Source organism: Vicugna pacos, chromosome 1, assembly GCF_048564905.1.
Source record: "Vicugna pacos chromosome 1, VicPac4, whole genome shotgun sequence".
Classification (NCBI taxonomy): domain Eukaryota; kingdom Metazoa; phylum Chordata; class Mammalia; order Artiodactyla; family Camelidae; genus Vicugna; species Vicugna pacos.
In genome coordinates, this window is record NC_132987.1 from 107,306,445 (window position 1) to 107,321,833 (window position 15,389).

At 36.8% G+C, this 15,389-nt stretch overlaps 1 long non-coding RNA gene across 1 annotated transcript; it reads right to left on the reverse strand.

Moving 5' to 3' along the window:
- Window positions 1-3,386: 3,386 nt before the first annotated feature.
- Window positions 3,387-14,730, reverse strand: LOC140700133 (uncharacterized). Its single transcript, XR_012078384.1, has 3 exons — window positions 14,643-14,730; window positions 13,425-13,527; window positions 3,387-4,532 (listed from the first exon to the last, which is right to left on the reverse strand). It is a non-coding gene; the product is annotated as an uncharacterized lncRNA (long non-coding RNA).
- Between the last annotated feature and the right edge of the window lie 659 nt (window positions 14,731-15,389).

The window sequence follows — 15,389 nt, forward strand, 5'->3', positions numbered from 1 at the left end:
ACTTCTTTATTTCACCAGAATCTCCTAAGCAACTGTTATGAAAACCAATGTTCCAGATAGTGCAGAAGGTGAACAAATCAGGAACTGTAATTTTACCCTGTTTGCAAACTGAAAAATTAACTTTTCATAGTTTCATCAATGCTAGCAGAACACATGAGATGCCTGGGTCAGAGACATATGACTTCATTCCTCACAGTATGACAAACAGCAGGAGTTTCATGCTCACATTGGTTCCCCTTGCCCCGAGTCCCATGGGAACTAGCCCAAATGAACGCTGCATACAGTGAGTTCTGTCCTATTAAGGAACCCAGAGTTTAGGAAATACCCAGTATTTCAAAGGGACGGCTAACAGATTTGCTCAGCCTTTGTTCCAGAGAGAAACAGTATCTTTATTATTCTGGTCAGGAAACAAATCTGTTCTGACTCCAGGAAGATGCTGATATTTCTGTTCCAAGACTGCCTTTTATTCAAACATTCTTAAAATGGAATCAGCAATAAAAACTGCCAACACCTCTTTATAAAACATACAGAATGCAAGTGATCCATGGAGAATTTTCTCCTAACAGAGATGTCTCCCTTTTGACCTCTGCCAAAAACAAAGTGTCTAAGAAATCCTTAGGCACATATTTTCAAAAAATCTTAAATGGTGCCATTCAAATATATGTTTATATTTTTTAGAAAGCAGTAGGGGGAATAAAATCTCTCGTACAGATTGTAGAAATGTTTCTTATAAATTACATTTTCATATGGAAGGAGATGGGCATGAAACATCAAGATCAGGAAGAGCTACCCATTCTAAAATGCCACAGAAGGGTTTTCCATTGAGACATTACAGTTTGAAAGACTGAGGCTACTTATTAAGACAGTGTAAAAAGATAGCTGAAGTTTCCCATGGATCAGAGAAATGGAATGACTGCCATAGAATGACGTGGAAAAGATGCATGTTTGCCTGGTCAGATTAAAGAAGAGTGTCCGGCCTGTAGTATACTGTAAAGGACCAATACCAGGATGTAAGCTCTCAGAGGACAGGAGGGTTTGTAAGTTTTGGTCATTGCTGTAACTCAACAACTATCCAAGTTCCTGACCAATAATAATGCTCAGTGAGTATGAGCTCAAGATATGAATGAATGAATAAAACTTCAACAGAACAGATTCAAGAAGAAAAGACAAACATTCTTTCTAAGTTATAGCAAGAGTTAAGGTAAAAGCCTTTATATATTTGAAAGTAGACTCCCAAAAATGTATATTGAGTCTGAGGAAACCTTTGAGGTGGTGGCCTTTTAGAGATATTATTAAAAACAGAATAGGATGAGAAAATAACCTGCTATTGTTTTCTCATTTTCCAGCAGAGGATCTCGCACGTGTTGTGAGCACCCATTTGGTATTTGCTTAAAGACTAAATAAAATTTTGAAAGGGTCAGTTCTGAGACATCATTTTGATGTTACAATAGGAGTTCCTGATTACTGACCACAAGAAGCAGGTGGCACATCCCTGCAGCACAATTACTAGAGGATTTCACATAGACACTATTTACAAAAATGTAGGCAGGTTGTGAAAAAAACCACAGCAGACACTGCAGCAACACAGAAGCAGAATGTTCAGCGTCACCACTTGTAATCCCTAAATAAGATGAGAGGGATGGGTGATTACCTAGACCCAGAGGAGAGAGTCTTGTAGAGAAGGCTGCCTGAGGGGAAGCAGTGATCTTCGGGCGAAGGGCACCGGGGCCCCAGGTGAGGGAACCAGGGAGAACGGTACACTGACCTTCTGCTCCTCCCTTATCATTGGCCAAATACAGCTGGAATTCAGAGGGCAAGGAATTAATTTAATATTTCCTGTAGGTTAATCTCCTCACATTGTGAAGAGTACAAAGTAGCTTCAGGGATCAAGTGGATGGTAAGGGAACATAGAACTGAAAACTTAAAAATGCAGCATTCATAATTATGGGCAAAATGTTCGTTTTTCTCTAAGGCATTTAATTACATATTTACCCCAATTGTTTACTGGAACACTGTATGATAGACTCATGACTATTCTGATTGTTTCACAAATATTTTGTTTTTCCATCGACCTGAGCCTACTAGACTTAGGTATCTCTAGAGTTGACTAGTGATTGAATATTCATAATGAACAGAAATTTACATCGTGTTTTAAAAGTCAAACACTAAGCTGATGTGCAACCATAAAATCTGAAAACGCTCTTTGGTTCTTAGGAATCCCCTGTTCTTTCGTTCTTTTAATCCCCTACATAATGAATCTGGGGAAAAGAGAACACTAGGTGCTTAAAATGGATTGTCAAATTTTAGATCTTATAAAGATTGAAACTTCTTTTTTCCTGTAATAGGCTATTATGAATTCGTATTTGTGAAGTACTTAGCAAATAATTCAATTAATATGTATTATAGCCACTGGCCATTCATCTGTTTCATTCTAGTCATTCATTTTTTATGATCACAGAAAGTCATAGGGGTTCTATATGCAATTCAAAATTGCTCTAAAAATACAAAGAGAAAGGATTGCTTGCTATTTCAAACCATCTGAACAATGATTTATTGCTGCATTTCCTCTGGGGAATTTATCATTCTGGATTTCATAAATACATTGATTGTAAACTCATAAGCCTTGCCATTTTGGTAAGTAATTAAATGTAGATCAAACATTTTGACTAGAATGGAATTTAAGTCATCTATTTCCCTCCTACCCTCACTAGTTTATCCAAGATTGAAAAAGCGAAAAGTCACAGAGACCAAAGCCACACAGCTGGCTCTGTAGAAGCTGTATCAGGATCATGCTGGCTTTCTAAATTTGGACTTGGGTCTTACCTACTGTCCTAGTGATTTTCAAAATGATTTATTGGGAATTTGGAGACTCTTTGTAGGGAAAGTTATTGAGAGACAAAAGGCATAGAGAATCTGGGCTGTCCTATCTTGATTCAACCGGAGCCTGTCAGTGTGATTCCATTTCATGCGTCAGCTTTATGGCTTCATCCATTCCTTTCTTCGGTTTAGTTTTATACAATTTCAAATATATAACCTATTTTAAGTTAGTACTCTGCCACTAAAATATCTAAAAACATATACCCTAGAAAATGTTTCCCACTATAGACAACATTATGTAGCACTTATTTCTCCTCTGAAGACATGGTAGCTATCATGAATGTCATCAATCTCTAATAAAGAATATTCCTTAACTTCAGAGACATCAAATAAAATTGTGACTCTAAGAATAAGTGCTTCACTATGACTTCTTTGAGTATTGAAGAAATCACTGGAAACTGTTTACAGGAAAACACAGTGGGAGGGAGTTTTAGGAGACAATCAAAGCCCAAAATGTATTTCCCAGATTCAGAGATGAAGGCAGTAGCTTGCAAAGCAGAGTCTAGGTATCTGGTTGTGAGAGAGAACTTTATTAAACAGTATTAAGTTAACATTTCAATGAAGCATAGATTGAGTTGGCAAAAAGCATAGTGGAAAGAATGATTAAGAAAACAAATTGAGCAGTACATGAGAACAAAAGATTTTGGATCTAAATGATTTAGAATTGTGTGTTTTGAATGTAAATGGATTCAGATTACTAAACTTTGGGAACTTTCAGAATGAGAAAAGCCCACTGCTTCTGTACTTGAAATAGAATATATGGAATTAAAAAAGACTCTGGGTAAAAATCAAAAGCTTGTAAGCCAAAAAGGATATGATTTTTTTAAAAACCTAATTGAATTATGTTGTTGATTCAGGACATGTCCCCAGAATGGTCATCATTCCCTAGAAGATGCATTGCCCTTTCTTATTCCATTGCTCACATCTCCTCTACATCTCACTAGAATTATCCCTTTGAGCCCAATGGAACGGTTTTCTTCAAAACCCTCATACTCTCTCCACCTCTTCTATCTGCATTCCCTTTACCTTCAACCTTGTCTGCAACAATTGAATCAAAGGGATATTTGCTTTTTGTAATGTTCAAATAAATGTTCATTTCCAAGGCAAATTGATTCAAAATCTCCGAGGTTGAAGCATGAATTTGCTGGCTGGGCTGTATGGTTGCGTGAGCTTGGTAGCTGGGCTCATGTTACAAGTATGACCGCTGGGTGGACTGTTGGTCAAGCAGTGTTGCTGGCTGTGCTCTGTGGGCAGATGGGGCCATAGCTGGGCTCTGCAATCACCTCTGGTCATGCACAGTCACAGGCTGTGTTTTCTGGGAGGGCAGTGTTGCTGGACAGATTCCGTAGTTTGCACGGAGCTGCAGGCTGTGCTCCATAATTGCACCTGGGCAGAATGGGCCTCACGCTGTGCTCTGTGATCAGAAGGGGGCACAGACTGTGCCCCAAAGTTCAGTAGGGCCTCAGGCTGGGCTTTGCGATTGAGTTGTGCTCCACTGTTGGAAGACGTCACTGGCCAGGGTCTCTAATCAGAGGAGCCTCCACTGTACTCCTCCTCAGGAGGGAGGGGCTGAAGAATCTGTTCCACTGTTGAGCAAGGTTGCTGTCAAGGCTCCCTGGACTGGTGGTACTGTAGGCTAGGTACCACAACTGCAGCTTATAGGGAGTGAAAAACAGACAAAAAGAAATGGTGGAGAAACAATTAGAATGCCAGTGTTAAAAATTCAATCTGAGACAAGTTCCAATAGAGAAAAAATATAATGTTGTATTCCAGAAATTTGACCATTATGGAGAGAATAAGCAGCCAATAAAGGCTTATTAAGTTTTTTTCAATATAGAAAAATGTTAAACAATTTCAGTTAAAGAAAAAGTGGAAATTGGACTCTGTGAAGAGATGCATTGATGGCAGAATGAGATTCTAATGGACATAGTGAAAATTTGTACATAAGTTGGATTTTGGTGAGAGAAGCAAAGAAGAATAAAGCAAAATTGGAAAAAAAAACATTAAATAAAAAAGAGTACCAGGAAAAATAGTTTAAAAAGCGAAAAGGATATTATATGTTTCTCTTTATAATTGTAATTTAAGGATGAAGTGTAAAAAGACATAGACAAATATAGAATCTAGAAGCATAAATACAAATTTTTGCAGAGTTTTGGTACCAAGGCTAAACGAGTTTCCAGGAAGAGTCTGGTTCCTTTAAAAGATGTCCAACTGGTACGTACTATCCATGGGGACTCTTAGTGCTCCATTGCCTCTATAGGATGTATGTTCTTAAATTCGAGATTTGCAGTTACTAACTACTATATATAAAATAGATAAACAACAAGTTCATACTGTATAGCACAGGGAACTATATTCAATATCTTGTAGTAACTTATAGTGAAAAAGAATATGAAAATGAATATATGTATGTTCATGTATGGCTGAAGTATTATGCTGTACACCAGAAATTGACACAACATTGTAAACTGACCGTACTTCAATAAAAATCTATATATACAAAAGATAGTAAAAGAATTAATATTTGTATGTGTTTATTATTTGTGATAGCTTTCGCTATTCTGTATTACAGAGTTCTACCATTATATCTGTCTATAGAGGGCTATTGATCATCGAGTCATCCACTTCCTTTGTAACAACTCTTCATATTTGTTACTCCTGATACTTTTACTGACTAACTATGGTAGCTTTATGTACTCTGTATGAAGCCTAACTGTATAAACATGGTCAATTTATTTAATATATGAGTCTGATGGTCTTTATTAACAGGGGATAATGCAGGTTTTGTAGGATAGCTCAGTTTTAATGTTGCATAGTTGGACACTAGAGAAAAATTAAATTCTAGAAGTGTATAAAATCTGCAAACTCTCGCTCTCATAAAGGATTAACTAACTCAATCTGAATGGTAGCTTGTGATGAGAACATTCAAAAGTGAGCGTTGAGATCAATTCATTACATTTAGTCCATATAATAATGGCAAGCCATATTCCAAAAGATAGATTTTTGAAGTGTTTCAGTAATGAAACAAATATTTCTACATTCAGCCAATATTTCCTTCAAGAGCTGAGCCCTATGTAGAATAGAGGAACATGTATATACATACTAGTTATTTAAGTAAAACTATTCTGATACTTTAAAAAGCACTTTATTTTCAAATATTTCTCATGCTTAACCTTATCTTTCAGTCATTAGACGTCAATACAGAGTTATTGCAAATGGTTCAGAGAGTAACTGTGGTTTCTATAAAGTTTTAAACAACTGCCTGCTTGATACCAAGAAACATAAACCAAACACAAGTCTAAAAGACATAATCCATCCTTTTGAAAAAGAAATCACACTATGTTATACAAACTGTTCTGTAAAAGTTAAATCCCTCTTAAAAACTAAATTATTTGTCACTCTTGTTTAATCTGACTCGAAGTGCTTATAATTAATAGAAACTTAATACTGTTCTATACCACGTTTAAATTGATTGATTTACAATCTGTTTCTCCACCTTCATCTCCTGCTTTGGTTTTTATGCACCAGTCACAGCAGGTTTTTTTTTTTTTTTCAGTTCTCTAAATATGTCAAACCATTTCCCACTAAAGTATTTTGTACATGAGCTTCCTCTTACTCCCAGAGGTAGCCCTACCCCATTTTCAAACCCTTCCTCTCTCTAGTTGAGTCTTCTGAAGGCCTTCATACCTTACATTATATTTCATTTCTTCAGAGTGCCCCTTTTCCCACTCCTAAATCTCCGTGCCAATCTTTTTCTTTTTTCTATAAGACCTACTTTAATTTTTAATTAGTTTATTTGTCTACTAATTGGGTTTTTTTTTCAAAATTGTTTTCTTATAAAAATATAAACTCCTTAGAGGCAAGTTGAGAATAGCTAGTTTATTGTCAATTCCCCGTAGCCCATGTGGCTTGGTAAATAGTAGGAGTTCAATAAAAAAAACTACTGAATAAACGAATGAATGCATCAGTCGTTAGCTACACAATATAAAAACAACAATAAGAAACCATGCAACTAACTAGTATACTAAAAACGGCTAACAGTTACTAAGGGCCTGTTACCTGTAAGGCACAGAGCATAGCTTTGTGTTTATCATCCGATTTACACAGCATTTATCATTCTATAGTACCCATGAGAAAGGTACTATTTTTCCCATCATTTAGGTAAGAAGAGATTAACTTGCTCTATGTGACATGGCTAATGAGTAATTTAGATACATTTGATTTCAGAGCCTAGGAAATGACTAGTCGGTGTATGACACTCTCACAGCAAGAGTAAAACCATGACCTGCTGTCACCATTGACTTTGATTTATCTAATTTTGTGCTTTTATAAATTATACGTTATATGCCCTTTAAAAATTTCCTTAAAAACATTTTAGAAATAATTAAGGAGATATTTATATTGGAAAGATATAGAAGTAGATTTAAAGTTAGACTTGGATATAAAGATATAACAAGACCAACAAAATTTATTTTAAGAAGTCCTACCAGGTGTGAGGCACTCTGCATGCTATTGGGTTTACATGGAGATTTAAGACATGCTGGCTGACAGAAAGAAGCTAATCTTCCATACCATCATTTAAAAAAAAAATAACTAAACCTAATTACTCCCCACCCCAAAAAAAGCCCCAAAAAACCCTGAGAAAGTCTCTCTTCAGAAATTGAATAAGATCAAAGGCAAAGGCTTGCCTCACCTTCCAGATTAATGTACTAAAAAGGAAAGTTCACAGGGGTTAATATCATTTATCTGCAATAATATTGTTTATTATCTGCTTTGGGGGGAATAATTTATAGAATTTCATTTTTTCTCATTTCTTCAGGTTAACCAAGCTTAACGCCTCTTTTCAAACCATACTGCAACTTAACTTGATTATTTTTGTGGTAGATTCTGTTGCTCAGTGATGTGGGGGATGTCAGTCACCTTTAAACCCAAAGTATTGCTCCAAACATGGAGCCGCTGATCCTGGTCCTGAACCATAACTCAAACTTTCCAAGTCTCAACCCCTAGTTCCCATGACAAATGGAACAGATTCCACAAACTACCTTGCACAAACAATGCATTTAGGTTGCCTGTTATGCTCACCTGCAGAGCTGAAAGGTCTATTTGTCTTCTAACCCTTAAGGACAAAAGTGCATTAGTCTTTCGACTTCTAATCCAGTTGGTACCATGTTTTCTCCTGTGAGTAACAGGCTGTGTGGAGCATCTGTCTGTCATTTTAAACTCTGGCTTATGAAGCCTCAGTGTGATTATTCAGAACTACATAATCCCCCATAACCTCCAATGTGGGACTGACTGACTGGAAATAACAAGGTAAATACCTTGGAATAAAGCTATTTTTAATCTTCGTTATTCTTTAACTTTAGATAGCTCTTTAACAAATAATCACTGTGATACCTGCTCTGTATGGAAGAGTAACAATTGACAATAACTTTGAAGTGAAGCAATTGACTGTAATCACTACACTGTGCATTAGTTCCACAGAACTTACTCATCTTTTAATGGCAAATCTGTACCCTTTAACATTGTTGAAAGAGTTTTTCTAGATGTAATTTAAGATGTGAACTGTAATGCCCAAGAGCTAAAAATGTTGTTGGTCTGATGATCCAGTAAAAGTTGAATCCAGATACAGGTATTTAAAGTGTAGAAAGAATTCCTTGATCCTCGGTTGGACTCTTGAACACAGACTTGACTCTCTTTGCAGTCTAATGCTGGTGAATGAAGCCAGCCAAGGAAGATTTCTCATCCCCAGCTCATCAGACCCACTGCCTTCAATGTGAGCATGTGTCTGTAAAGAACAAGGCAAAGAACACTGACACAAAAGCCCACTTCATGTCTGACCCACTGCAGAGCCCTTTTGCATCGCTTTTTTGCCTGCACAGCTGTACACCACAGTGAAACCCAACTCAAAACATCTGCATCGATCTCCATTCTCTTACATTTTTAACCTGGAAGAAACTTTGTGATCTGGCCTACCTAATGAGCATAGACGGATTCTGCTAAAGTCACATCGCATATACATAGATCATGTTTCTACAATTTTTTAAAAAAATTTAATGAAGTGTAGTTGATTTACAATGTTAGTTTCAGGGGTACAGAAAAGCAATTCAGTTACACAGATACATACATTTTTTTTTTCAGATTCTTTTCCATTATATATTATTACAAGACACAGAATACAGTTCCTTGTGCTATACAGTAGGTCCTTGTTGTTTATCTGTTTTGTATATAGTAGTGTGCATCTGTTAATCCCAAACTCTTAATTTATCCACTCGCCTTCCTTTTTGGTAACCATAGTTTGTTTTCTATGTCCATGAGTCTTTTTTTAGTTTGTAAATAAAATTTGTATTTTTATTTTTAAATTTCACATATAAGCGATGTCACATGATATTTGTCTTTCTCTGTCTGACTTGTTTTGATATTTCACTGGGAACTCAATAAACTAAGGAAGGATAGAATGGGCCAGTCCATAGCAGCTCACTGTGCCAGTTTCAACAGCCCCTGGCCTTGTGCCTTAGCTGTGCAAACCGGATGTAAAAGAAGGGAAGCCTTTTATTCCCACTTCTGTGGTTCTCCAGGTACTGCCCTTTATAGAGAGAGGAAATGCAAATCAAAACTGTCTAGCTAAAAAACGGCTTTAAATTAACACTTCTAATATCTTCAGACATTGACCTAGAAAACTTTAGAAAGTAATGAAGGCAGTTGGGTGAGGGTTAAAAGCAAACAAAAGCTTTATAACATTCATAAAAATATGCAACAATACTGCCATCTATTGCTCCAAATAGTTGTCCTTCTCGGAGATCACCGTGTATATTTCATGTTTTGAAATGAGAACATGTGATGTATGAGCTGCTTTTAAGTCATTTTATACAGATCTATATAACATTGAGCATTTGAATACCAAAAAGAATTTCTTAAATGACGCTAGATATGTTGTATAACAAATATGATTATCCTTCAATAGCGATAATAACTTTACCAAAATGTATTTTGCTTTCTATGGTTTTCTTTAAAACTAATTCGAGATGCTCTTACTTATTTCTTAAAAAGATCCTTATGATTACAGTGGCCTCACCCAGAAAACTTAGACTCATCTTCCTATCCCAGGGTCCTTGTTTTAGTCAACTATGAAGTCCTTTTAGCCTTGTAGGTGATCTATTCACAGGTTATGGGGCTTAAGACATGGACTTTTTTTTCTTTTTTACAATTCTACTTGAATTCTTGAATTGCTTCATTTGATAATTTGGCTTATATATGCTTTATGTCTAACAAGTAACATATCTTTTTTCTGTTATATTAATCGTCAAACTCTTTGTTAAAGTGTTTTATTTTATTTTCATTTTAAGAGTTTCTTTTAATTCCAATTACACAAAAATTAAACTTTCTTCATAGGTTTTTAATGGCTTAACATATTTGACTTTCAAAGTCCATGAACTAGTTAGTGGCAGTATTTTAATAATCTGGTATATTAAATTTTAAAGTTTTACATTTAGCAAGATTTTGCTTCATAAATTGTTTCTTACAATGACGAGAAATATATACAGCTTAGAATCTATATGAAGACAATTGCCCTTTTCCCTTACTCAAAATAAAAGCTATGAAAAGGGCAGTATAAAACTTTGAGATATGAAGACACTATGTACTCTGCATCATATGGTTAATATATGCCGGGGGGTAACTTGCAATGAAAGTTTCATAACAATTAATAATCTTGGACATTGTGAATGCTGAAAGCTCTAATTTTTCATTCACTTCCACAACTCTCCAATAACTAAGGAAAAATACCTAAAGAATTACAAAATAATGAAGCTCCTTCCACAAACTAACCATGACCCACCTTTCAGTCTTAATTTAGAACACCCTCTTTTGCTCTCTTTGTTTTATTTACAAAAGCAGTTTTTTCAGTTCTTGAAAAACATTAAATTCTTTCCAACATGGTATTTTGTGTGCCTGAAATGATACACCCAAACTCCTCACTTTTTATAGACTGTTTAACACTTTGAGTCTCAAACTTTGTTTACTACTTTATGAGGTTCAAATTTGTATATATCTGACTTGCAGTCTCTCCAAATGATGGGCTGAGGAAATATTTTGGGTACCTGGTAAATTGTCATTTCTCTAAAAAATGAAAGAAAAAGAGAAAGAAAGAAAGAAAGAAAGAAAGAAAGAAAGAAAGAAAGAAAGAAAGAAAGAAAGAAAGAAAGAAAGAAAGAAAGGGAAAGAAAGAAAGAAAGAAAGAAAGGAAGAAAGAAAGAAAGAAAGGAAGAAAGAAAGGAACAAAAGAAAGAAAGAAAGAAAGGAAGAAAGGAAAAAGGAAGGAAGGCAGGAAGGGAGAAAAAAAATAAATGCAGCAAAATATTCTTGCTATTAACTTTGGGTTTGCTTTAAATTTGAAAAAAAAAGAAAGAACATGTGTGCATGGTAAATATAAAACTTCCAAACAATACAAACATGTTTTTTAAAAAGTATCATATAAGCATCAGCTCCTCCAATTTTAGCTCTAACCAAAGATTTACACGTTAATAATTTGGTTTGTTTTCTCCAGACTCTGAATGCCTGCGCCTGGAGTGATTTCTGTTTCCAAATAGAGTGCAGAAGTTAACCAAAAGTCATTGTGACATTTACAGAAAAGAAATTTAAAATACTAAAAATATAGTTTAGAAATATCAGATAGATGTGGAAACAAGGGTGACAATATGAGTTTAAATTCAGAGAGGAAAGATCCCTTTAGGGTTCAGTGTAGACATTAAATCAAAGACTTTGTAGTGTGTCTCTAGTCGGAAGAATATGTATGTGTCTGAGATCCAAGCGGGTGAACGCAGGAGTCACCCAGTTATCCTGCTTATCACTGGAGATTTCGTGCCTTCTCTCCTTGTATTTCTGGGCTATGCAGAATTGGAGCTTTTGGTCACCAAAGGGAGATGCGTTCTTATCAAGGAACATGGGGAGAGTCTCAATAAACTACAAACCTTGACTGTTTCTGGGACATTTTGGACTTGTGGCCAGCATGAATAGGAATTTCCATGCAGTCAAGGATAATTGACTCTAATCAGCAGACAGTGGCTGAGTTGCTTTTACGCAGTGGGGGCAAGGAGGAAGATGTGTGGACCCCATGTGGCCACTGGCGCTTCCTAGTTCCTCATTGACCCATCCTAATTGTGAATGGAAATAACAACACTATCCTGAAAAGAGTGTAACTGCCAAAGGCTCAGACCCTTCTGCAGGGATGGCTTAGGTCACATTAATGAGTAAGTCACCAAAACTACCAAAGTGACAGCTGAAGTGATCGCTGGGCTATGGGGGATTTAGAATGACTGAATCAGACTGGGGAGGATGAGTACCAGTTGCAACCTGAAGACCATCTGCAAAAAAATGGGATCTATGGTTTATCCCATTAACCTCCCTCTTCCAAATTTCACATCAGGAAGAGAAGCAGCCAGCAACTACAGGCGAACTGTTCTATCACCCTATCTAGAAAATGGATCTGTGTGGTGTGAGTGGAAAACTGCATTCACCATGAAAATGTGAACTCAGATCTACTGTTTCTGAGGTACAACTGAGAAACAGCACCAGTGCTGCCCCATTGTTATGAAATAACCAAGAGACAAAGATTGGAGAGAGAAATCTTCAACACATACAGTACAGGTCTTCCGGGCTAGACGTTTATGAAACTGCATATGGTTAAAATCTAATGAGCTAAGCTCTACGTCTCCAAAAGGTAGAACTTCCAGGAAGAAGTGATGAAGATGTGCCAGGCCCTGAGAGGTCTTTACCTGTGGGACCAGGGTGAGGCAGGAAGGTGCTGGATTTGAAAGGCAATGTGAAATCTATCAGTCTTATGGACTTAGAAAGTAACGTCCCACGGTAAGGAGGGGCCTGCAACACTGACGCCTCAAGTCACACTCCCAGGACATTTGCAAAAGTTACCCAAGTATAGCTGCCATCTATCCCTGAAACAGCCATTCTAGCATGACATTGAAGTGGTGTCCCACACCTTCTATAGTTACTCATAGGAAGTAAACAGTGGACTCGGCAGAGAAGAGGATCAACGTATTGAAAGAGTTCAATAGAAAGTATCTTCAGTGAAGCAGTCAGAGGAAAATGAATGAAAAAAAAAAGAGATCTGTAAATATGGTGCATATAGAGCACAGTCAAATAAAGACTAACCAGAACGTAATGATAACACACGTAGGGGGACATCTGTATTTATGCATTTATCACCTTTCATACATTTCTATCCTTTATTTTCAATTTTATGTTTTATCCTGTCAACTTCTTTCTTGCCAATGTATTGTGTAGTTCATGTTTGACGTTCAAGTAGGACTCACGATATATTTTAGTTACTGTTTAAACTAATCAAATTAAATATAAATACAGAAGGAAAACAAGAACACTATTTTCAACTATTTCATGTCTATCTACTCAATAATGTTTTAGGAATGGCTTCAATATAAATCAGAGTCCCTGTAAGATCACATAATATACTATAAAACAGAGTAAGATGACAAGGGTCAAAGAACAGATCCTTGGTATATGAAACCTACTCCTACCTTGATGGCTGGTCATCACAGAGCTCGTCTCTGTGCTAGGACAACAACCCCTTGCTCCTGCACGCCTTCACGCCTGCTTTGGAAATTCACTGTACGTAGAAAGCTACAAGGTGAAGGTAGTTAGTAAAACGTTACTAAAACTGAGCCCCAAGCAAAATGATGGTTAAAACTAAAGGAGGAGAAGAGCACATAGATTTCATTTTCCAGCTCAAAAGCCTATTTGCTCAACAGCAGGGCTTTGTACTTAGAAAGGAGAAAAGAGCCTGTTGGGGGTAATTTCTTTTGGAATCACTCTGTCAACTGTTAATTTCATTTTGGCTTCGTGAGGCTAATTTGGCTCACATGTTTGTGTTTTGATAAAGGCACTAGCACAGTATTAAAATTCTAGTGACTCGATGGAGATTACAAACCTTTCTCCAGGCACAGTTCTTGTCTTTGGAAAGAACGAATGGTGCTTAATAAATGACAGAAATTTTTCAAATGAATTTACTCAACAAACATTTACTGAGTGAGTGCTGTGTGCCAGACACACGTGAGGTATCCATCACCTTATGCTACAGTGTGCAAACATGATGAACAGGAAACAATTGTTATTCAAAATGCCATGCAAGCTTTCAAATTTAGTAAAATTTCAAAATAGTTTATTACTGATTTATCTAATACTATGAATGATAAGACCTCAAGATACAGTGCCTGAAAAAATATTTAGCCTTCACCTAACACATCAGACAGGCTTTCCAGGGCTTTAATGATACATTGATTGTATTAGGGAACCAGATTTCTTTCATCTTTTTATTTTCCATCACCACGGGCCTTTGCTCACGTTAAAAAAAAGAGTTCCAGCCAGTGGGAAAAAATAAGGAAAGTGAAAAAGGGAGGGTAATTCCTATCATTTAAAGAAAACAAACTAGAATTTGATCACATCGTTTCTGCTCATAACTCATTACTCAAAACAGAAAGTTAGGTCACACACCCACTGAAAGCCGAGAAGGTAGTGTTTAGCTGGGAGAGTCATGTAGGTGCTTCTTTGCACAAATAAAATACACTCATCTTCCACCCAACGATGGGATTACAAGTACCTCTTCACTTACTATACCAAGGTCAAATTCCACAATGTTTTTATGGTAAATAATCATCTCTGGAAGGTTTTTATCCCAAATGCTAAACTCAGTCCTCTCCCATATGAAATATAAAATAGAACAGGGACATGATACCTACCATAATGCTCCCATTTGGAAAATGGAGGCATATAAGACAGCCTCGAGGTCACAGCAATCGCCAACATGTACTTAGGCAGGACTGTGAGACGTCTGTGCCTGATATTCAAGGAATTCCAACTGATGAGATCATAGGGCAGTTCTGGGTTCTGTTCTCTGGGAGCTTCTCTGTTCCTTTTACATCTGTGATAATGATGGAAAAGGGACATTATATCACAAGATCTGCCCATTTTCTCCTGATTCCTGTGGGATATGCTTAGAGCCCAGAGCTGCGAAGTCACGCACTCTCAAGCTCTTTCAGGCCAGGTAATTATTGATGTGTTGGCCCCCACAAAATGCACAGTAGAATTCCAGTTTACTTGATTCAAATAAGTTCCATGTGCAAGTAACTGCACAAAGGTCGTGTCTTTAAATAGTTGGTTGATTTTGTTGCATGTCTAGTTTAATCACTAAAACTCTTTTTCTATTAACAATTTTTACTGGCCTCAGAATTCTACCATCCGTCTGTGTTGATAGTGACAACTACTTTAAAGCAGGCTTCAAAGCGAGTGTTAGAAATGTGACCATATTGCTCTGGATGCGTAGAATAGACAAGAGGGTCCCCTCTGTGCTGAGGCACTCCCACTGGCATCGACTCAGCACGTGGACAGCATCTATGTAAGGAGTACAAGGGGCCCCTTCTTCTCAGAGTAGCCAACCCCACTGCGCACTGAATGGAACTGAAGCTAGATTTCAGCCCTAACCTGCC